The sequence below is a fragment of the Ambystoma mexicanum genome, chromosome 7p (assembly GCF_040938575.1).
Source record: "Ambystoma mexicanum isolate Mex_15411 chromosome 7p, UKY_AmexF1_1, whole genome shotgun sequence".
NCBI lineage: Eukaryota > Metazoa > Chordata > Amphibia > Caudata > Ambystomatidae > Ambystoma > Ambystoma mexicanum.
This window is the reverse complement of record NC_090939.1, coordinates 944,915,648-944,937,802: the sequence shown is the minus strand read 5'-3', so window position 1 is coordinate 944,937,802 and position 22,155 is coordinate 944,915,648. Positions and strand designations below refer to the sequence as shown.

General features: G+C 48.8%; 1 protein-coding gene across 6 annotated transcripts in view; it reads left to right on the top strand.

Moving 5' to 3' along the window:
- Window positions 1–493: 493 nt before the first annotated feature.
- The window catches only part of APOO (apolipoprotein O), a 1,477,911-nt gene continuing 1,456,249 nt past the window's right edge, over window positions 494–22,155 (top strand). For 5 of the 6 annotated variants that reach the window (XM_069637277.1, XM_069637272.1, XM_069637274.1 and 2 more), the window contains exon 1: window positions 494–640. The gene's annotated coding sequence lies outside the window, so the exon portion shown is untranslated. The remainder of the gene's footprint in view (window positions 641–22,155) is intronic. The other variant, XM_069637278.1, reaches the window with a different exon arrangement.

Below are 22,155 nucleotides of genomic sequence, written 5' to 3'. Positions count from 1 at the left end.
TATGGAACCCTCAGATCAACAATCCATCATTTACACAGCAACACTCCATTTGACATCCCAGGCTCACAGCATGACAGCAGCACACAGAAGATCACTACATAACATATCTCCTTCCTTTACCAGACACACACACACACACACACATGAGGTCACAACACAACATTAACCTTCTGCATCTCTTTCCCCCCCGCGGTTCTCTGTACATCGGTTTGCCCGCTCGAATAAACAGCTTTGCGCCCACCTAAAGAAAAAGACGAAGTACATTATTCCGCCATTCAAATTCGCTTGGGAACTGTGCACATCGCCTTCCTCTTCCGCCTTCCTTCTCAAAATAATCCGGTAATCTTGAGCACGTATTCACGATCCTCAACTTCCAGCCTTGGGATGACCGTGCGATGCTGAAAGGGCAACGCTGAGGCTCACGATGTAATGCAGGTCACAAATTTACTTGGATTTAACGTCACGTAGACACACGTGATACGTAACAGGCTGACTGTTGGTGCTAGGGTCCGTTTCTCGAATGGGAAGTAACCACTAACCTTCGGGACAAGCACGGGTCGCACCTGCACTGCTCATTCAGTCCACGAACCGGCTAACGGTTGTTTACGGCTAAATTCGAGCAGCAAAAACATAAGTCCAGGTGCGTTACTTAAAGCTTAGTTGTCGTTTGTGTTTATGTTTGAGTTATGGATTGCAGCGTGCGCTGTATGGGTCGAGTGGATCCTTCAGTTCAAGTGGTGAAAGACTACAAGTCCCAGAATAACTTATCTATGAAGACTCAGTGATGGATATTTTTTGTCCCGTTGCCATGAAGTCCTCTGCAACTCACAGTGAAACTAAAACGATTAAGCAATGCCGCGTTGCCCTCGTAAAGTCGTGCATACACGTAAAAAGACACTTATTTAGAGCATTGCCCTCCTTTACTGTCAATTGAGTTTCATATTTCAACTAGTCAAAACATTGTTCGTCTCCGTTCTATTCTGAACTCACACATTTAAAACTACCCCCCTTGCCAGGTTTGACAAAGAAATAGCTATTATCTGTACAGCCGCAGGTGTTTAAGGTACACGTGGTTATGTGCCTGCACGCAAAAAAACTCTTTATGAACTGGACCCTACGTGGTGAGTGAGGGAATAATGTTTTATGGTTGCGTTAGTAAATACGTGGGTAGATGGATGAGTGGATGGAAATGGATCACTAGGAGAATACGAATGAATGGTTAAATATATTTGGTTCGGTGGTTGTGGGTGAACATGGACGGGTGAGTGGGAGAATACATATGAGCCAGGGAGTATATGAATATGGTTGGAGAAATGGAAGGATGAAATGGTCAATATCCTTTAGATGGTGAAAAAAATCAAAAAATAGTCCATAGGCGCCCCTTTGCGAGAACGAACACGGCCCATTGACCTGTTCTTTGGGAAGGTACCCATTCGAGATTCCGCAGTCACACTTTAGCTCACTGTACCTTTCACAGATGGGAAATATCCATTTGCATATCAGTCTTTGTCCCACCCACATGGACAGTCTTGCAACGAAATGCTATGGCAATTCCCTTCTGAACAAGAGTCCCAACAGCAACCCCATATATTTGTTTCTGCCTTGTTGGGCCTCATCGGTAAGGTGAAGCTGTGCCTATGAGCACAGTGAGCAAGGGGTCCACGTCTGGATGACCCTAGGACACTTAGGGTGACTAAACCTAAGTGCCTTAAACAATAAAAACATAGTCGATAGGCGCCCCTCTGTGAGAACAAACACGCCCACCACACTTTAGCTCACTGTACCTTTCACAGATGGGTAATAACCATTTGCATATGCTGCAGTCTCTCGAGTGGGTACCTTCCCATAGAACAGGTCAATGGGCTGTGTTTGTGCTTGCAGAGGAGCGCCTATGTACTATTAATTTTTTTATCCCTTAGGTGGCGGTCTGTGTGAATGTAAGGTGTGTGAGTATGGTTGGATGCGTGATGAATGATTGTGGATAAGGGCAGATGGTTGAGTGGATAGATTTGGTTGGATTAGTGGAACAATATGTATGTATTGGTGGGTGGTTGAGTAGTTGACCATTTCACTGGTTGGAGGAGCGAATAAGGGAGGATGGATGAGTTGGTACATATGGTTAGGTGGGAGGATGAGTGTGTCGGTGAACAAAGGTGGAGGGGTGAGTGTATGGTTGGGTTAGTGAGTAGGACTGGATTAGTGGGAAAATATATCCATATGTGTGGGTGGATGAATATGGTTGGAAATATGATTGGGGGAAGCATATTTTTCCTCAGTAACGAAGTGAGGCTAGTTGGTCAGTGTGCTGGCAGCACACGGCTTGTGTTCGCTGCTAGGGTCATGCAGCATTAGTTCTATGTGAACGCTACCCAGGGAGTACCTTTGAGCCCTGAAGCAGAGGGACTGCCTGGCAGTCCACTGAGGGGTGGTGTCGGGGGTGTCTGTGATGTCATTGTGGAACCCTGGGTTAGTGTTCTAAGAGTTACAGTTGGAGAGGAAGGGTTGGACTTGCAGGGTGTGGGTGGCCAGTGTCTGTTATACATTACTTTTAATATCTACAGACTTGGGATTTCAAGATGGCCGCCGTCTGAGGTAGACGCACTCTTCCGAGCTCCGTCCGAGCGGGAGATCTAACGGAGACATAAGCACCCCAAAGAAGCCCCTAAGCGTGTCCTAACTCGCAGAAAACTAAGGGGAACTGACACAGTCGTAGCTGGACCCAGGAGAACCGTGACACAAGCGCCGGAGCGCAGCTATACCCAAGCTGCACCGAGGGACCCACACCGAAGCAGTCACCCGAGCTTAAGCCCGCCAAAAGTCGATCCCCCGGCCGACGCGGGTGGCTGGGCCATGGGGAAGGCGAAGTGCACAAACTGATCCACAGCAGCATAACCCAGGGACGGGGCAGGCTGCGGGATCTCCCGCGGCCCCACCAACAGACCTCTCGGTCTACAACACCTCGCGGCTACCCACCCTAACACTGCTTCGGGCCTTGCCTTGGCTTCCCCCCCGCCCTGGAGGGCGGCGCGGTGGCTGGGGAGGACCCCCTGGGGTGGTGGACATCGCCCCGCGGCTGACTTGCTCTTGGAGGAGCGGGCGTGGGCGGGCTCCGCTGCTCACGGACCCGGACCCCAGCCCGCCCGCGGGTGGCTGACACTGCTGCACACCAACTGGCGCGGCAGGCCCTCGGCCGGGAGGAGAGGCAGACCGGGGCTACAGGGACAGATAGCTGCCACTGCCGGTGTGCGCACAGCCCCTGGGGCTCTGAGGAGAGGAGTGCCGCAGCCGGGCCCCCGCGCCGGCTGACAAGTAAGGAGGAGGGACAAGACACCTCTGAATCAGTCCTCCGAGCATGCACCGGAGGGCCCAGTGACCCGCATCCCCTGGCACAGACTGGGGCCTAGAGAGAGGTGGCCTGGCAGAGAATCACAGGCCTGAGCAACCAAAGCCTCCCAACGCGCTGGACACCCCCCAATAGGCTACTACTGGCAGGGGCCACAACTTTGCCCAGACAAGGGCTCCCCCTCTCCCATAGCAAGTAGTTGACTGCGGGTCCAACCCAGAAGCGGCGGTGGGGGCCCGACCGGAGCGCTATCCAACAAAGGCGCCACAAACAGCGCACAGCCGGACCGGGACCAGCATAACTAGAAACAAGGGGTCGGCTGACTTCACAACATCCCCCCCCGGCCCAGGACACCTCAGACATTGGGCCCACATCTCTACAACCAGTAAGGGTCAGCTAACCACCCGGGGGGTTCTACATCCCCGAACAAGCAAACAGGGCCTCCACCCCCTTAGGGTTGGAGCCCCCGGGACAAAAACCGACGCAAAGAGCATGGGGGCATCCTGGGAGGATCCCGCCCAATGCTTTTAAAGGACCCATAAACGTGGCGGGGGCCAAGTACCCTCCCAGGAAACAATCCGGAGGGGACCCTGCAGGGGATTTGACCAACAGCCGAAGGTGGGGGTGTGGGACATAGGCGAGTAACCCCGGGACAGTATTATAGAGGCCCTGGAGCATTCGGGCAGCCTCACGAAGGGAGTCACCTGCAACATGGACATGACAGGGGGATCCTGAAGACCAAGGCGCATAGGTTCAAAAAAGACAGCACCAACAGCAGGGCGACAGGTGCCCACGGGGGGAATCGCCCAAGCCTGACAGAGGGCAAAACCCAGAAACAGGAAGAAGACTCCTGGAGCCGACTCTGTCGCCCTCCACCAAAAGCATTCCTCGGAGAGCACAAGTGAAAGGAATCTGGCCTGCCAGAGGTGTCGGGGTAACCACAAGACATCACCCCCCCACGACGCCCATACCGAGACAGCCACGCCGCCAAATTCTGCAACCCCAACAGAACCACCAAGGTTTCCCCCCCACCCCCACGTGAAAGAAACATGCCAAGAACCAAGTCCAAAGACGTCCCGTACAGAACTCAAAACACACAGCTGGAACATTGCTGGAGACAGTATCGGACTAAAGAGCCCCAGAGCAAGACAACAACAGGGGAACGCGGCCCTCAGCAGCTTGCGGACACACCTACGGAGATGGCGCTGAACAAGGAGGACCTCAAAGAATGCCTCCAGGGAATGGAGAACCGGATTATGGAAGCCCTCCAGGGTCAACTAAAAACAATAAGGGAGGAACTTCGCTCCTCAATACAGGATGTAAAACAGGACATTACAGAATTGTGAGAGAGAGTTGACACGGCAGAAGCAGGACTCTCAGAAATCGCAGAAGACTCAAAACAGTCCAGCATGCTCCTGCAACAGATTGCTAGGGCCACGCACAATCTAGAACTCCAAGCAGAGGACCTGGAGAATAGATCCTGGAGATCTAACATGCGAGTTAAGGGCCTACCCGAATCAATTGGCGACAAAGATCTGAAAGAGACAATGCAGTTGTGCTTCAGTAGCCTCCCAACAGACGTCCAACCGGAGGACATACGGGTTGACAGAGTGCATAGAGTGGGTCCCCCCAAAAAAGAGCCGGGGGCCAGGCCTAGGGATGCCCTAATGGCAATGACCTCTTAAACAGTGAAGGAGGAAATCCTCCGAGCAGCAAGAAACTCACAACCGGTTACCATCAATGGGGCCCAAGTCCAGCTGTACCAAGACTTGGCCCTATCGACCTTACATAAAAGGTGACTAATGGCCCCGTTCACAAAGGCCCTAAGGTCCAAGGGAATCATCTACAGGTGGGCATACCCCTTTGGCCTGCAGTTCCCCTGGGAGGGCAAACAGCGAATCACCACTTGCGAGGAGGGAGTTACGCTCCTACGCCTGGAGGAAGAGGAACAGCTCCCGGACGCAATCCCTGCCCGCAGCCTCAGAAGCGGAAACCCCAGACAATGGGAATGGACTTCGAACCCCACCAAGAAGCGAGGCGCGGAGGGGCAAGGGAGAAGCCAGCTACCGAAATAACCATGGTCACCAGGAAGGATTAAGACATGCATAACTGGGAAAAGCGGAGCATGCCTCCGGGGCAATTGAAGGACAGCTGCGACAAATATCTCAGAGGACAACATTGCTCTCGGACGGAGCGAGGAGATAAACCATTTTGGAACCAATGCAAGACAGACACAGGTCTTGGCGGAGCACAAGAGGGAGGAGAGGTGATGCCCAATGGCCCGAAAAGGGTGCAGAGAAAGTTTCAAGGAACTTTGTTCTGAAGGATACTAGGGGGGTGAGAGGTGGGATCGGGGGGGGGGGGATGTTGCAAAGTTATTCTCGCTCAATGTGCAAGGCCTAAATTTGCCAGTCAAACGCCGTTCGATAGGCTTGCAGACTGCAATAGCCTTCCTGCAGGAAACGTACCTCCTCCCCGAAGATGAAGGAAGACTAAAACATAGGGCGTTCCCTCGCCAGTACTTTGCCTCCGGGGGGAGGAAGACCAAAGGGGTTGCCATACTAATTGGGGCTGAACTGATCTTTAAAAAACAGGCGATATACAGGGACCCGGAAGGGAGATATCTAATCCTAAAAGGGACAATGCAAGAATAACTATACACACTAATTGCAATTTATGCCCCGAATGAGCGACAAGACTTTTTCCTGAGAGAAATACTGAAAACCTTGGAGGGGCTGGTGTGAGGGTCAGACAATAATAGGTGCCTGTTTTAGCTGTGTCATGGACCCCGCTTTGGACAAAACCCTGCCACCCACAGGAGCAGACACAAGAAATAGGCAGGCGCTGGGCAAACTCTTTAGGGACCTGGGAGTGATAGAGACATGGAAGTTCTTCCACGGCCAACAGAAAGAGTTCACCCATTACTCAGCGGTCCACAGGGGGTACTCAAGAATCGACATGATGCTAGTGCCCTCAACCCTGATCCTGTGCATTAGCTAAGTGGAAATAGAAGCCCAATACGTGTCAGACCATGCCCCAGTCCTGGTACAAATGGAGATGGGCCGGTCTATCTATAAGAACCATAGGCCATGGAGACTGAACGAAATAATCTTGAAGGACCTGACCCTTAGAGCGCACATGGAAGAGACGATCCAGAACTACTTCCAGGAGAATGGTAACGGGGAGACAAACTGGGGGGTAATTTGGGACGCCGGTAAGGCAGTGATCCGGGGCGAATTTATCTCACAAACATCAGCATACATGAGGGAAAGGGAACTCGTTAAAAAGAACCTGGAAACAGCACTAAAGGCAGCAGAAACCCAACACAAAGCCAGGCAATCCCAGAAAACACTCAGTGTTCAGGAAGGCAATAGCCCAACCAGAGGCACACGTAGCGTAACGCACAGCGCAAGCATAATTAACACCAAACGGACACATTATGTCCAGGGTAGCAAAGCAAACAGGTTCCTGGCGGCTAAACTCTGCAAACAAAACTCCCGGAGAAGGGTAAACTTGAGATAATGGAAAAATTCCATCAGGGACTGTTAGAAAGGGAACACGTAGACCATTGGGCACAAAAAGAGTATATCTCTAGGATCTCCCTCCCCCAGATTACACAGGAGGATAACGACGCCCTGCAAGCCCCCATATCATTACAAGAAATTAGCGATGCCATCACAGCATTCCCCGCAACAAAGCCCCGGGCCCGGATGGACGTGGGAGTGGATGCTACAAAACATTCCACGGCCAACTGCTGGGCCCCCTAACACATTTTTTTAACCACATAAGAAATTTTGGAACAGTCCCACCCGACATGGGATACTCCACCACTATCTTAATACTTAAACCAGGAAAAGACCCCACAGATTGTGCCAGTTACCGGCCGATCTCCCTACTTAACACCAATGCTAAGCTATATGCAAAGGTTCTTGCAACCAGACTCGCTGAGGTCCTGCCCAAAATAATTCACCCTGACCAAGCTGGGTTTATAAAAGGGAGACACGCAAGACAACATTAGGCAGGCAGTGGATATATTGGACCTGGGACGTAGGACAGAGTAAAGGTTCTCCATAACTGCCCTAGACGCCAGGAGAGCATTTGACAGCCTAGATTGGAAATATCTGGAACTGGTGCTGCAGAAGTTTGGATGCGACCCCAGCTTTAGCAGAATGGTCCTGGCAAACTTTCACCTCCCAAGCACAACATTCATGGTTAATGGGAGCCCCACGGCCAAAATCAAAATAAACGGAGGGACTAGACGGGGCTGCCCACTCTCGCCCTTAATCTTTGCCATGGTGATGGAACCCATAGCTGAAATAATCAGACAAGATCCTGACATACAAGGGGTTAAATGCGGGGGGAGCACACATAAAATAGCACTGTATGCAGACAATATAATGCTGTTCCTCAAGAACACAACTACCAAGAGCACTAGATACCCTACAAGAATTTGCCACGATATCGGGCTTCAGCATAAACTTCACTAAATCTAAGGCTCTGAACATTACGGAGAGGGAAGAGGTGGCCAAAGACCTGAGATCCAGATACCCACTAACATGGGAAAAGGAATCAATAGAATACCTGGGCGATCCAATTAACAAAGAGCCATAAAAACCTCTATGGAGCAAATATAACCCCACTGTTAAAACAACTGAGGGAGGACCTACATAGGTGGGACGCTCAGGAGCTATCCTGGTCCGCACCTATCGTGGCACTCAAAATGACCCTGTTACCACGTCTACTTTTTACAGTAAGCTCGCTTCCAATAGAGGCCCCCCCAAAAAATAAGCAAAGCACTACAGGGTGACCTGACCTCCTTCATATGGCACAAGGGGAAAGCCAGAATACAACGAAGTATCCTAACGAGGCCACCACAACTGGGAGGCCTGGGGGTCCCGGACGTGGAGCGATACGCTCTGGCTGCACAAATAGCACCAATGTTGGCCTGGATGAGAGAGGACAGATCAAAGGGATGGGTGGGAATTGAACAGGGAGTGACCATGATCCCACTGGGGGCCGGCCCTACACGTTCTGCGGAAGGGCAACATGGAGGCAGAGGGGCCCTGCTGGAAGCAACCAAGTTGGGCCCCTATACCCCAATGGGGCATAACCAAAGCTTCACACCGGGCAAACGGCCCAGGTTCTGGAAGAACTGGGGACAGGCACAATCGCTGTATTTGAAGGACTTCTTCCGGGAGGGAAGCCCATTGCAGTTCGAAGAGTGCAAACAGAAATTTGGAGTAGGAGAAACTGACAGATACACCTACATCCAGATCCAGCACTGGACAACGCATAACTAAATCAAGAAAGCCGCTACAAGGGAACCGGTGGGCCTGAAACTAACGCTACATGAAGGGGTCGAAGCGGGAGCTGTCTCCAAACTATACAAGCTGCTGGACAAAGCTCAAGTGGGTGACACCTTTCCATATATGGACAATTGGATGAAAGACATGGGTGAACCCATTATCACGGAGGAATGGTTGCAAATATGGACAAGAGCACGAAAAGCCTCCACATGCACAGCTGTTAGAAACCGCACATAAGAGATTTGCTTTAGGTGGTACTTGACCCTCCAGAGGCTGCACAAAATGAACCCCAACTACCCTCCCACATGCTGGAGAAACTGCAGAGGCAACGGAGATCTATACCATATGTGGTGGTCCTGCCCAAAGGCGGCGATGTACTGGAAGGAAATCCTGGGCCACATAAAGGAGATCACAGGGAAGCAGCTGCCAGCAGCACCTAAAGCTATACTTCTGGGCACAACGGTGGAAGAGCTATACGCGGCAACAGGAAACAATGCAACACTTATCACCCACCTGTTAATGGCAGCAAAGAGGACCCTGGCCCAAGCATGGAAAAACCCTGAAGGCCGAATAACAGCATGTTGGTGGGTAAAAACCTGGAACGTAATGGCCATGGAGAAGGTAGGGGCCCTGAGAGATGGCAAGTACCTGAAATTTCGAGCTATCTGGGACCACTTCTTCGATCACGTCAGGGACAGAGAAGCATAATTCTTCAGGCCAAACCTGCTAAGAGCAATTCACAATTCAACACGGACAATCCGAACACAGGGGCCACGATGCGACGCAGAGGTCCCCCCACTCAGCACACAACAAGCTTAACCAATGGCAGAAGAACTGATCCATGCCAATGGGGAACCGGGAGGGTGGAGGGGGACAGGGGAGGGGTTGTTGAACATTTGCAGTACAGTTAAGTTATTACTTGAAGCGAATCCAAAATTGTAATGCCAAAGGTTGATATGTAGCCTCAATAATTGACGTACACTAAGATACATCACTGGCCTATATAACAACTGTATGTGATTTTTGTTTTGAATAAATAAAAGTTGCTTAAAAAATCTACAGACTTACCTGCAGCCAGCATTAAACCTACCTGTAGACCTGAAGCACGGATCTGGCGTTCTATGTTATACAACCTACACAAGTACAGTGTTATACTGAAATGGTGACAATAAACTGTCATTACAGGGCCATTTGTGAAAAGCCCATTGGGCATAGAAGTTTTGGACCTTTGTAGATTTGTTTTCTAGACTGACCTATCTAGGCTTGATTTACTGACAGTGTGGAGGACTGGCTTGGAAACCACCGTGTCACTTCTGAAGGGTGGCGAGATTGATGGTCCCTCTGATATTATTATTATTATTATTATATATGTTATCTACATAGACATTTTGACCCAGAGGGAGCATGTGCCCTGAGGCCTATTTGTGTTGCTTGCCACCCACGCAGTATTACATCAGATGGAATAAGAGCTCAATGGACTCTATGGTATTATCTGTTTTTAAATGGGGTTTTATGTATACCTACACAGACTTGTATAGCCTTACTACTGAAGGGACTGGTGACACAAGCTTCTTCCATCTGCTTGGAACCCGTGCCATGGTTCGTTCAAAGAACGTTAACCCCACCATATTTATGCTTATGTTTTTGTTAACACTCTCCTTCTTTTAAATATTTTGTGGTTGACTAATTTACGGTCATTTATGCTTCATGCTAGCATCTAGTATTGATGACCCTGATGATTAGTAGCTTTCAGGAGAAGTTTTTTTAAAAACAATTTTTATTGATTTTGCAAACGCACAAAACCACCAAAATAAACCAGACAGTGAATATCAGTCCTTACTTTCAAAAATTATATACAGTCATGTTATAGCCACCGCTGTCCCGTAACCCTTCCCCAACCCGAAGCTTTACTCGCTGTCACCGCCATCCACCACTCTATCCTGAGGTGTCTTCTTCTCCTCACCTTCCGAAGAATCCTTGCCTTCCAAGCAGGTCAGGCCAGATTCAGATAAAGTAGCCACTAGGTGCCTCCAAGCCCTCAATGTCTCTGTTTCTTCGCCCCCCCCCTCTGTTAGCTGTCTCACTCCACACCACCGTTTCCGCCTCCACCCACCTCCTGAAGGTCGTGCCACCAAACTTCTACCCTGGTCTATTACTTGCTTTCCAACCCATGGCAATTCTGCGCTTGGCCAGTATATAGGCCAAGTCTTTAAGTTTACTTACAAGTGCCAGTGTACGTGGTCTGGGAACCCCCCTCCCCCCACCATGCATGCCCACAGAGATTCTAATTCCAGTTTAATCCCTTTCTCGGCCAGGAGGTGGGCATCTTACCCCAAGATTCTATGAATTTCCGGGCACGCCGAGAACATATGTGTCATTCCTGCATCCACCTCCCCACATTTAGGGCGTTTTTGAATTCTCGCATTCTTCAACCTTGCAATCCTCTGAGGGGTCATGTACGCCCTGTGGGTAATGTATAACTGGATTTGCTGCAACCTCAACTCTAATGGTATCTCTGAACCATCGCTCACAGTTCGTCACTTGACACCCCGTCTTCCTCTTCCCAGTTCCTCCTCAATTGTGACACCTCCTTCCCCACCCTCAACATCCGCAGCTCATAAATTCGGGAATCCTTGTGGTCACCATCTGATATATCGTAAAATGTTTCTATGGCCGTGTCAGGAGGACTCTCCAACTCTATTTCTGACCACGTATCTTTTATCTTCTAGTGATGTATTGTCCTTGGTGTAGACCAGTGTCTTCTACCAGTATATCAAATCCCACTGCCTTCCCCTCCTGCCAAGTGTCCCCCAGCATTGCTATCCCATTTGGTTCCCAATGCTTCCGGATTATCTTTCTCAATTGCTCGTCTACTCGTGCCACTAGTGGCATTTGTGGGGAACAAGAGGTCGAATTCCCCATGGCCCGACAAGCCCTTTGCAAAACTTCCATCCTAAGTCTAACATTCTTGTCCCCCCCCCATCTTGTTGTGGCTTCGGCACCCATATCCACTCTTTCAGGAAAAACGGGACACACTCAGCCCTCAACAATCTGGACTCTGATGTTGAGTCTTCCGATAAGTGTTAGGTGGGATTTCCACAGAGCTGCTAAATCTGCCTTTCCTGGTTCAACCCCAGACCTTTTTGCTTTTCTGGTGGGATATTTTTCATTACTACCTCAGTGAGTGGGAAGGGAACCTTTTTCCACACTCACCTAATCTTTAACTCTTTTCATGGGTGTCATTTGTAAGACTCTCCATAGTGTCTTTTTAAAGTTATCATGTTTAACAACTTATTGGCAATAAGTGCCTGTTGTTGCTGGGTTGCCCTATGGGCTCCCCATTTAACTTTCATTTGCTAACCTTGAGTGAACTACAGTTCCCAAGGGTAGATGGGATCTTTGGATCCCTTTAACATTTTATTCTGTGAAACCAGCACACCCCACCTTATGTGGAGTGCTGGGGAGATACAATGTATCCCCTTTCACATTAAAACTGCAACAATTCTGTTACAGTGACAAGCTTACCCTTAATGGCTGGTGGCAGTGATACATTTTACTAATTTGGTGCACCTTTACAGCGGGCTGTGATCACAGCTGCAGTTAAAGGCACCTAAGGGTGCTCATTTTTACCAAAATGGCCCCTGTCTTCTTTTTCTGCCATTTTAGTCTTTCTTGTCATTTCTTATTCCTTCCCCTGACATCCAGGGCGCGAAATTCCTTTGTGTGATTTTGGTCTTCGGCGGGAGTCCCCTGGACATCCCGCCTAGGCTCCAGTCAGTCTGTAAGCACAGGAAGTGGGGGAGGAGTCCAAAACTTTCCCATCCTTTTCCCTTACGCCTTGCCTCAACTGAGACAAATCCCGATTGGACAACCAGATGCCCCTTTCTTGTAAAATGCGGGGAGAGAATGCAGAGGGTGTGCTGTAGTTCCTGATAAATACTGGAAACCTGGAAGCTGAAGACATGTCGACCACTGGAACAGAAAACCAAAGAGGATGAGGAAGGAAAAGCGGTGGAGATGATTTCCAGCGACCGGAGAGCCTGCTGTGGAACCGGAGCCTGCTGCAGCCCTTCCTTCCAGTTGACCTGGGGTCTCTGAAAACGACAACCCGAACCAACCCAGATTCTGATGAGACCCACTAGACTCAAGAAGACCTGCATTTTGAGTCATCCCACGGGTTGCTGCGAACTTGCGTTCTTGCAATACCACAATACCTTGGGACCTCCAGCCACTGTGCGGTGCATGGTCTTCTGAATCTCGCTGAAACTTCGTGGGCATCCTGGTGTGTCTCCAGAGACACAAATCGAGTCCAAAAAGTCCCCTCACAAGAGTGATGGACCTTCGTAACGACGAGAATTCAACCGCGATATTCTGTCTTCTTCTGTGCTCTTTGAAAAGGAGCCAAATCCGCAGAACCACATTCAGTTGCGAGGGAAATCTTGCCTAGAGCCTTCTTCATCGATCCCTGCTGCAAAGTCCCTTCTGAGGTCTTGTGTTTAGTCTCCAGGACAAGGAATCCACTGACCGGGTATTTGGCTGCAGACCCTGGAGTTCTCCTGCTGCAATCTCTTCTTCATTGCTGAGGTACTGTGTTGGCTTGGGTATATACTTACCTTAAGCCTTTTGGGATTTCTGTGTAGTCCTGGGCTGTTTTCTGTGATTGGGGGGTCCCTCATCCAGTGCACCCAGTCCCACTGCTAGAATCCTGCTAGGGTGTCTTGCCCCTGGACCCTCTTCTAACTCTAAAAGTAAAGTATTCACCTGTTTGCCCAGTTTTCCTAAGGAACTCTGACTTTTGCTACTAAAGAACTTATTCTAAGACTGCCTGTTGGTCACTAGTCCTAGTGACCCCCCTTCAGCAACTGAAAACACTCATGCTCCAAGAATAAGGGAAAGACTTTGAAGGGATTGGGACTTCTGCCTAGAAAAGAAATCAAGTGTTTTATTTACTTGTAAAGAGTTGGTTGGTAACTGTAATTCTAAGAGTGAACAGTTACAAAAGGTCTTACTGATCTTGAATGTGTGATGCACTATTCTTAAAAGTATGGTTAACATCCTTTCTCCCTTAGCCACTGTTTTGCCAGTCTAATAGAAAGTAGATGTGAAGGTATTTTACTCTCCTGTGATTAGGTGGTGCCTCATTACAAAAGTGTTGGTGTGTTGGTTTCGCCAGATTATTCCTATAGGGTAATTGTATGGGTGTCCTCCAACTGTTGGTATCAGCATGTTAGTCCTGTTAGGATAACTGTATGAGTGTCCCCCAACCGGGTCTTGCTTCCCCTGAGTTGCTGCTAGCCTGTCCTTAATAAGTCTACATTAGGTTGTTGCCTACCTAGAATAACTATTCAGTAAAGTATGACATTGGGTTTTACTTTCCCCTTCATTGTGAAGTTAAAGTATGTGGGTTTTACTTACCTTGTGTTAGCTGTGTGCCATCCAAAATAAGTTACCAGAGTTATTGCTTACCATAATCTGGGGTTCCCTAATTTCAAAAGCATCTGTAATTGTATATTACACCCTTAGGTTTTACTCACCTGGTATAACTGTGTGTTATGACAAAAGTAGTTATAGTTTTTTTTACTGCACCTAGGATAAGTGTTTCACTATTCACCAAAAGTATATTGTCTAGTTGACTGTTTATGTGATTTATTCCAAGAGTTATTGTACAACTGGAAGGGCCTACTGCCCTTGTATTACTGAATGTAATCTGAAAGTAACCATTGGTCTTTTACTCTAAAAGAAAAGGCTTGACCTATACTAAATGTGTATAACAAGGTTTTGACTTCCCTAGAACTACTGTTCAGTGTTCCAAATAAGGTCTATACTTCGGTCTGTGGATTTCAAGTATAGTGTTGTGTGTTTATATTGTGATTTTTTTTATAATGTTTTAGTACTTACCCCTAGATGTATCTGGGCCTACCTGTATTTATATAAATCCTTTATTTTTACAATACATAGTGTTTCAGTGTTTCTTTGGATCATTTGTATTACAATTTCACTTGTACTGTGTCTACTGCCCTCTCTCCCTCCTAAGATGAGCCTGGCTGCTCCGTCTACGCTACCCTGAACTCAGGTGGTACAGCCTTATACTAAGAGTGGAGTCTTGTACTGCCTCAGTTGAATGGTTTTACTAAGCCCTTAGTTGGACTTCAGAAAAACGGTCCTAACAATAACCATTTAGCTACATATTGCAGTTGGCTAGTCAGGTAGTATATCTTGAAGTTGGGCAATTTAATGCCCCCTTGGCCGTATGTGTTTTGCAACTTCCACAGTGCAATCCTATTTCCGGTATTTTGCCATACAAACCCTCTACATAAACTTTCAAGCTAAACAAAGAAACACTTTGGTATCATATATGGTCTATTCACAAAGAAATGCAACAACCTAGGCAGCACCACCATCTTTAGTAATGCCACCCTCCGCATCATGGCCAAAGGGATCTTGGCCCAGAAGCTCATGCTGTTTTCAATATTAGCCACTGCCTTCTGCGTGTTATGTTTGTGTCCAGCCTCTACCGTATGGTATATCTCGATCCCCAGGTACCTAAAGGTCTTGGTCTCCCATTGTATTTGTAGTACCGGCAGTTCCTCTCGTGGTATCCCTCTATATCTGCATAGGGGAAATATATATGATTTCTTGGGATTTATCGTTATGCCAGACAACAGAGCATATCTTCCCATCACTTCCAAAATATACTGTAGGTTCTCCTCAGGATATCTCAGATACAATAGCATGTCATCAGCATACATTGATATCAAGTGTTGCCCTCCTTTCATGCTAATCCCCACCTCTCCATATTGCTGCCTCAGGCATATCACCAGGGGTTCCAGTGCTAAAATAAACAGCATTGGGGACCACAGGCATCCCTGTCTGGTACCCCTGCTAAGCTGCCATTGTTCTGAGACTATCGCTCCCGTCTTAACTCAGGCCAGAGGGGCGCTGTACAGCAGTTGTGCCCACCTCAAGTACGTGGGTCCCACCCCATATTCTTTTAGGTCCGCCAGCAACCAAGGCCATTTGACAGTCAAAGGCCTTCACCGCATCCAATGAGATTACAGCCACCTCCTGTGGGGCCTCTTCCGTTTGTTCTATGATGTGATGCAGCCTTCTGAGATTATCTGATATACTTGGTCGGGATGTATACGTTTGTTGATAACTGGTCTCAACCTATTCGCCAGCACTGCCATGAGTATCTTGCTATCCTGGTTAAGCATGGATAGCTGTCGGTATGACCCGCAGTCCATGCATGGTTTGTTTGGCTTAAGGAGCGGGATGATAATCTCCTCCCTCAGGGACTCCGGTAGCATCCCCCTTTCTAAAGCTTCATTTATCATTACTAATAGCAGGGGGAGTATGTTTTGTAGAACTTGCTAGGGAGTTCGTCCGCCCCTGGAGCCTTACTAGTAGGTAAAAGCTTGATCACTGCTTCCCGTTTCTCCACCGTAATTGGAGCCTCTAGGGTCTCTCTCTCCATAGTCCCTAGTTTGGGGAGACCAATATCCGCCAGTGTGTCCGTCACATCCTCCCCTTCCCCCTCTTCAACATCTCTATATAATTGCTGGTAAAACTCTAGAAAGCCCTTGTTAACCCCTTCTTTTGTATCAAGTATTTGCCCATTCATTCCCCGTACTGCTCTGATCGTTTGCCTGGGTGTCTCACTCTTGTACAGACAGGCTAATAGCTTGCCCAGTTTGTCTCCCCCTGCATGCTGTCTTTCCACATATTTTTGCTTATAACTCAGGTTACATACTCTCTCCCAATACTCCCCACACTCCTGTTGCAACTGCCCTTTAGTCCCAGCCTCCTCAGGTGAATGTTCGCTCTTACGCATGATTGTCTCTAGTTTCTTCTCCGCTTTGTGTAGCTCATGTGTTATTCCCCCCTTGCAGGCCTTTGGATTTGGATATTGCCACTCCCCTCACCACCACCTTAAATGCCTCCCACACAGTGCCAGCCGAGCCCACACTCCCTGTGTTATGTTCAAAGTATTCCAAAATTTCTTCCCTCAAATCCTCCCTAAATATTGTATCTTTCAGAGCTTCGGCCCTAAGTTTCCATGTTGGAATCTGTGCCCTGGGTGGCGAACATTGCCATGCTATAATCAGTGGCGAGTGGTCAGAGAGGACTCTCGCTTTGTATTCCGACCGCACTAGTTCTTTCGTCAACTCCTGTGCTACAAATATGTAGTCTAGCCTAGTGTGCAGGTTATGTGGGGCAGAATAGTGGGAGTAGTGCCTATCATGTGGGTGATGCATCCTCCACACGTCTACTAGATTAAAGTCCCTCAATAGAGTCCTTAGGGCTTTAGCCGCCGGGGTAGGCTTGTCCATCTTCGTGTCTGATCTATCTATCTTGTAGCCCAGCATACAGTTAGTCTCCCCCCCCCCCCCCAAATATAACTGCCTCTCCCATGTATGGACCGATCTTTTTGTATAAGGTCCGGAGGTAGCCTGTAGCGTCTTGATTCGGGGTGTACGTATTGATAATGCTCAGCTCCCTATTTTCCACTAGTTCCCCTTATTACCACCATCCTCCCATCTGGCTCTATGGTAGACTATAACAGTTTAAAGGGGACGTGCAGTGCTATCCACGCGATAACCCCTCTGGCGTATGCAGAGTATGTTGCCCCTATGGTGGTCCCTCTCCATTTCTTTCCCACCTATTCCTGCTTTTCTTTTCTTAAGTGAGTCTCTTGTAATTGGCAATGTCAATTCTCTGTCTCTTTAAGTACATCATGACCTTATTCCTTTTTAAATAACTATTGAGCCCCCTGACATTCCAGGTCACTACCTTGTGATCCCCCATCTTATCCATACCCTGTCTCGCCCCTTGTTCCCCTTCCCTTCCATAGTGACGTATAGGTGTAATCTCGCTCCCCAAATTCCAACACCCCTTCAAACACCCCAACTCCTCCCCACCCCTCACCTCCTCTCACCCGTCCCCAACTGAACTACCGCCCCCCCGCCCTGACACCCCACCCAACTAACCCCAACTGTAGCCCAGCTCCATCCCTGGATCTCAGACTGTTCTGCATCTAGCCGCTTTCCCGGTGGTATCGCTACTTGGAGCTCAGCAGGTAGACACTGTGCTACCAGTGTCTCAACTAATCTACCTAAAGCGGGGGTGATAGTGTGTCTCTCGGCGCCGCTTATATAGTGCAGTGCTCACCTCTCCTGCATTGAGCTAACATTGTGTTGCTCCGTTACCCCACTTAGTTGCATGCAGTGCTATATTCAAGTCTCAAAAACTAATTTCCATACAACATTACATCCCAGGAAGTATCCATTCACTTATCCGTCTGGCTCTCCGTCCGATCGTCTGCTCCCGCACGGCAGTTCCGTGCATCTAACCATTCTGCTGCGTCTTCCAGTCTAAAAAAAAAAAGAGCCCTATCCTTGTGAAACAGCTTTAGCTTCGTGGATACATGAACATAGATCTGTAGCCCGCTTCCGCGTAGCGTCTTTTTGATCGCCCCATAGTTCCGTTGCTGTCTTTGTGCCAGGAAGGTGTAGTCTGGATATGCTGTGATGGTTGCTGATGCTCTGTTTATTGTTCCCCTTTTCGGAAGTGTTCCAGGATCTTCTCTCTGTCTCTATAGTTCATTAATTTAGCAATGACCGGGTGTGGGAGTGCTCCCGGTGGTGGCCTCTTCACCAGGGCTATGTGCGCCCTCTCTACTGCAAACCCTTTGGTGAGGGCACCCCCTTTGATTTCCTGCAGCAGCATGGTCTCGACATAGTTGGTCGGGTCTGGTCCTTCCCCCCCCCCCCCCCCTCTGGGAGTCCCACGATTCATATGTTTCTGTCCGCCCAGCCTTCTGCTTCTTCCGCTCTATCCTCTAAGTTGCGCACTTGCTGACGCAATGTATGTACTTCGGTGGCATTCGCTGAACATGTGGCAATGTTTGACTTCACCTCCGTTTCCAAGCCACTTGTACGTTCTTCTAGCATCAGCACATCCTGTCTTAGTAAATTCACATCCACCTGTACAGCGTCTAGCTTGAACTCCAGCGAGGTCTTTAATTCTGCCATCGCAGCGTCAAGATTAGCCCCCCATGTTACCTTCAAGTCTGCAATTGCCTTCAATATCTGCTGGTCACTTTGTGCCGGGACTATTTCGCTCTGCATGGGCTGTCCCTTGCTCTTGCCACCTTCTGTCTTGTGTGGTGACCTGGCGAACTCCTCCATTGTGGGCTGCTTCCCTTTCACTTTAGTTTGTTTAGAGGCCATGGCGACCCCAGGGGTGGTCTTTGCGTTTGAGGTTGCTGTATCCGTTCTGTTGCGATGCCTCTCGCCCCCCAGGCTAGCCCCTTGTACTTATCTGTCAGAGGTCTGTTATCCGTCTAGCGAATGGCACAGGGACTTCGCCCACAGTGTTCTTTCAGCTGCCCCTGTATTCCAGTTGCCTCCAGTACTCAGCTCATCAGCCTCTGTCCTTCATTATGGGCTTATCTTCTCTGCATGAGTATTCTTCTTGTGTCTAGCTGCAGTCTTTTCCATGAGCCCCCTGGCTCCCTGCCACTTTACTCGTGGCTCACCTTTGCCCTGCGGATCTGCCAGTGTAGTAGTTTATTCTGCGCCCCGCTTGTACCTTCTCTGTCCCAGTTTGTCAACAAATGCTTTGTGAGGGGGACCTCAGCTGTGTCCCCTCCGTTCCATTAACAGCCCTCTTGGAGTACGAGCATCACTTTTGTAAATCATTTGCTGGAAAGAGCCTTTCAGTAGTACACTTCTGAAGCCAGCCGTGCGCTGCTCCTCACGTCCGTCCGAGCCGGCCTCCCTGTGTTGTGAGTAAAGTTCACCAGACCGCTACGTTACTAGCTTTGTTTTGTGTGTGCCACAGTTAGTGTGCTGAGACCCCCAGATACACTGTATCATATCTTTTCATCATGTCTTTGTATGACGTGCGATTCCGTTCTCGGGATCCCAGTGCCACCTGCAAGGCGGGGGCAGCGCTTTTCAGTCCCCAGAGCTTACCTGCTCGGGGCCTCGGATGCACACGGGGACAGACACACAGCTCCGTCCGACCCGTGCTTGCGTGAGACCGCTGCTCCAGTGCTCGGGCTACCAGCATTCAGGTCCGCGTCTTCCCCTTCTCCTGCAACAGTTGTACCGTTTTAATGCTCCACATCGAGCTTCATTTTGCCATTGCAGGAGCCTTGCACGTCCCGTGATCTCTCCGGTCTCTGTGTTGGTGCACAGGTCTCCGATTCACGTCTGATCCGTCCTCGTTGGGCATCTAGTGTTTCCTCTGTATACCGCAGCAGATCGCCAGGAGTGTCTGCCAATTCCTTTGTCTTTAGACCACGGCCATTTTGTTGCAACTTTTTTTCGGCACACCGATTTCTTCATTTCGCCCATAACTTCCTCCGTGATGGTTGGAATCAGCCCTGAGACAGTACGTTGCATGCAGCGTCCATTTGCACGATTTCCCATCCACTTTAATGGTGTGCACGCCGCTCCCATCCGATGAGCTTTCCAGGGTTATGTGCGGATCAGCGGGAGCTGCAGAGATTCCCAGCTTATCCCATGGCTAGTTAGCCATGCCCACCCCCCCCAGCTTTCATGAGATGGTTATGTTGTTTTTACTCTCTTTATTGTTTTCTAAACAAATGGCCAAACGTAAGGCAAATATACAACTTTGCCCAATACAAGCTACATAGCTCCTTGCATACATGAGTGAGATTGAACCATTACTCTATGATTTGAGAGAACTGGCCTGAATGTGTTAATTCAGAAGCCACAAAACGTATCACTTTTGATGCGCCAAATTTGCCAGTACACCTTGAATTTTGTGGGAATATGGTTAAGTGAAACTGAGAGAACAAACAGGTCTATGTTAATTGAAAGAAAGGCCTGTATTAGTTAATATAGGAAAATATCCTTTAGCCTAAAAGTGAATTTTTAATGGACACGAAGAAGCTGGTCGGCATTTTGTTTTATCTCGGTTTTATTCCGTGCTGTGAAAAATATGCTAGCTTTCGGACAAGAAATTCATGAGAAACATTTAATGAGTTGGGCGGTGAGGACACCCAATATCTGGTATCTGAAGTTATACTCCTATTAAGACATATTTAATTTCCTTACAAACGAAAATAAGCCAACAATGTAGATCTTGAGGAATAATCGTAATGAACCGTTTCCCAGAAGGATGCCCATGGCTGTAATCCAGAATAATTAACATGATTTCCAAGAAGTCTTGTTCTACGTAACATTCAAGCTGGGCGTGCACAAATCGGATGCTTCAAAGACTCTACAGGTCTAAAGCAGTGCCTACTTGTTGCATCATTTATACACTAGAGTTTCCATCTAAAACCATTTTCTTTTGTTGGCAACACGTTTAGACGGAAGCGCAGCAGGCATCTAGCAAATCCCCAGGAGGGATACAGAAGCAAATTGGGAGCAAAGATTCCTCTTTTCCTATGCTTTTCCCCAGCATCTTTTTTTTGCTTATACAACCTGACTTAAATGCCACTCTTGATCCAGTCATGTAATCTGCATTTCTTTCTGGCTAGGGTATTATTTTTCACTAGTTCATCTAGAGTAGTTTTTTTTTATTTTTTTAAATATTTTATTGATTTTATATTTTAGAAAACCAAACAACTCACAACACAATACAACTGTTAATTACTTACAGAAACACAAAAGAAAATACGAAAAAACTCCCCCCCCACCCCCCATCAAGCCAGATCCGGCTTCCCTGTATCCTCAGTCGGGGCACTATCAGGTGGAGCATTGTCCATAGGCCCATCTTCCGAATTCTCAGATTCGTCCAAACCCTGTTGTGGGTTGGTCATAGAGGCCACCAATTGTCGCCAGGCCAGCAAGGGCCCTATCTCCACCTCGCCCCTCTAGTGACCGCTTCAAACCATACCACGGATTCCGCCTCCGCCCACCTCACGAGGTCCGCCCACCATAGTTCCACTCTCGGCCTGCTGGCCGATTTCCAGTTCATGGCAATCCTGCGTTTGGCCAGAACATATGCCAGGTCCCTCATCTTGCTCAGGTGCCTAAAGTGTCTGGGCCTGGGGAAGATCCCAAGCATACACGACCAGGCCGATCTCACGTCCAACACCACTCCCCCACCTGCGAGCTTCATCTTAACCTCCTCCCAAAATCTATACACGTCCGGGCAGGCCCAAAACATGTGTAGCAACCCTGCCTCCACCTCCCCACACCTGGGGCATTTTTGAGTGATCGAGCCTCCAAACCGTGCAATCTTCTGGGGAGTCGGGTAGGCCCTGTGAGTAATGTAGAACTGGAGTTGTTGGAGCCGTGCATTTCGGGACACCTTTTTATGATACCCCAGGACCCTCTTCCACTGACCCTCCGTCATGAGTCCACCCATCTCCTCCTCCCATTCATGCCTCAGTTGGGGCAACTCTTTCCCAGCCTTCGCTCTGAGGAGTTCGTATATCCGTGATATTTCATGCCCGCCCTCTGAGACATCATACATAGTTTCAAGGGTGGCATCAGGGTCGTCTGCCAGTGCCGTCACCGGCCATCT